The sequence below is a fragment of the Chlorocebus sabaeus genome, chromosome 28 (assembly GCF_047675955.1).
Source record: "Chlorocebus sabaeus isolate Y175 chromosome 28, mChlSab1.0.hap1, whole genome shotgun sequence".
Taxonomy (NCBI): Eukaryota; Metazoa; Chordata; class Mammalia; order Primates; family Cercopithecidae; genus Chlorocebus; species Chlorocebus sabaeus.
This window is the reverse complement of record NC_132931.1, coordinates 1,395,821-1,397,923: the sequence shown is the minus strand read 5'-3', so window position 1 is coordinate 1,397,923 and position 2,103 is coordinate 1,395,821. Positions and strand designations below refer to the sequence as shown.

General features: G+C 43.0%; 1 pseudogene; it reads right to left on the bottom strand.

The window, feature by feature from the left end:
• Window positions 1-1,318: 1,318 nt before the first annotated feature.
• On the bottom strand, window positions 1,319-1,418 carry LOC119621402 (U6 spliceosomal RNA; annotated as a pseudogene).
• Window positions 1,419-2,103: the final 685 nt, after the last annotated feature.

Genomic DNA, 2,103 nt, shown 5'->3' with positions numbered 1-2,103 from the left:
AAAAGAGGCATATTTCTCCTTTGGTAACCTGATGATTTAGGTCTTTTCCCTAGGGACTGCCTTTCCACATAAATGTTCTTGGAAAACTAAGCAGAGGATGAGGAAACAGGCTGTGAACAAGCTTGCTGGTCCCTCCCTGTCCTAAAAAAGAGCATACCTCTCTGTAACCAGAAGATTTTTCACTAGTCCAGGCTGGGCAGACTGGGACAAGGGGGTGTGTGTATGTATGTATGTATATGTTGAGACAGGGTCTCACTCTGTCACCCAGACTGGAGTGCAGTGGTGAGATCAGAGCTCACTGTAGCTTCCACTTCTGCAGCTTCCACTTTGATCCTCCCACTTCAGCCTGCAGAGTAGCTGGGACTATAGGAATGTGCCACCGCACCCAGCTCGTTTTCTAATTCTTTGTAGAGATGAGGGTTCACTGTGTTGCCCAGGCTGGATCTGAACTCCTAGCCTCATGGGATCCTCCTGCCTTAGTCTCCCAATGGGCTGGGATTATAGGTATGGACCACTTCACCTGACCTGCGGTGAGTTTTCAACAATGTGATCCTCTTTTACAGAACCACCTAAGCTGAAGATTCCCTTGAGAACAAGGGCAAGCCTGTGGTTTCATGGCCTTTCTTCCATTTGTGGTTCTTGCCAAGTGGAATTTAAATGACCTCTTATCAAGATGGATAAATCCAAGTTTCCCAGTGCTGGAATATAGAAAACGGATGGACAAGTAAGTCCCACTCAGCACCCATAGCCCAGACATGGGGACCTCAACACACCTGGGCCCCAGACATCACCTTTCATTGTGGGTAGCTCTGAGATGACACTTTTGGTTGTTAAATGCCCACTGGCAATATTTTATATAACAGCAAGTGAAGGAATAAATAGTCACCAAAACATTTTCTGTTCCCAATTCCAACATTAATTGGATGAGATGATTATTTTGTGAAGAATTTTCATATAGCACAGTCCTGGCCAAATCTTCAAGTGAACAGAAAAATTCTATTAAAAAATCAATCTTCTGTCTCACTCTGTTGCCCAGACTGGAGTGCAGTGGTACAATTGTGGCTCACTGCAGCCACAACTTCCTGGGCACAAGCAATCCTCCCACCTCAGCCTCCCAAAGTGCTGGAATTATAAGCAGACAGCCACCATGCCTGAAAGCTCGACAATTTACATCAAGTGTAATAAGAATGCTCATGCCCTGTGACTCACAGTAATCTCACTTTTGGAAATACCATCTTTGGATATAATTCAACCTAAACAAAAGCTCATATGCACACAGTGAAAATCCGGGTGTAATTTTATTTCTCTTTTTTTTTTTTAAAAAAAGGAATGCTTCACAAATTTGCATGTCTTTCTTGCACAGAGGCCATGCCAATCCCTCCATTGTTCCAACTTTAGTATATGTGCTACCAAAGCAAGCATGAGTAATTTAAGATAGAGTGGTTACGTGGAATAAGGAAGAGTTATGGGGAATTTAAAAATCTGTGGTATTTATAGGCACCTAGTAACAGCTCAGTAAATATTAGCTGCTACTTTTGTTATTTTTATGTTAATTCCACTCAATTAAAAACTGGCATTAAAAATTACCATTGTCATGGAACATAATGCATCCTACAGTATAATTATAAAAACAGATACAATTTGTCCCTTGGTATATGGGGGGGATTAGTTCCAGCTCCCCCATTTCTGTGTACACCAAAATCCACCCATACTCACTGCAGCCTAGAATTTTCAGGTTCAAGGGATCTTCCCATGCCAGACTCCAAAGTAGCTGGAACTACAGGTGTGCACCGCCACCACACCTGGCTGAGTTTTTTCTTTTGTTTAGTAGACACAGGGTCTCACTACGTTGCCCAGGCTGGTCTCCAACTCCTGTCCTCAAGCAATCCTCCTGCCTAGGCTTTCCAAATTGCTGGGATTACAGGCATGAGCCACCATGCCTGGCCTCTGCTAGTTCTGTATTCTCTAGCGTTGTCTTTAGTTTGTGCTAGTGTGTCACTCATTACGCCGATCCTCTGTTATAATTAATACTTTTTATATTCAATTTACGTTTTTTTTTTTTACTTTTTTTTGGGTACTGGGTCGCACTCGATCACCCGGGCT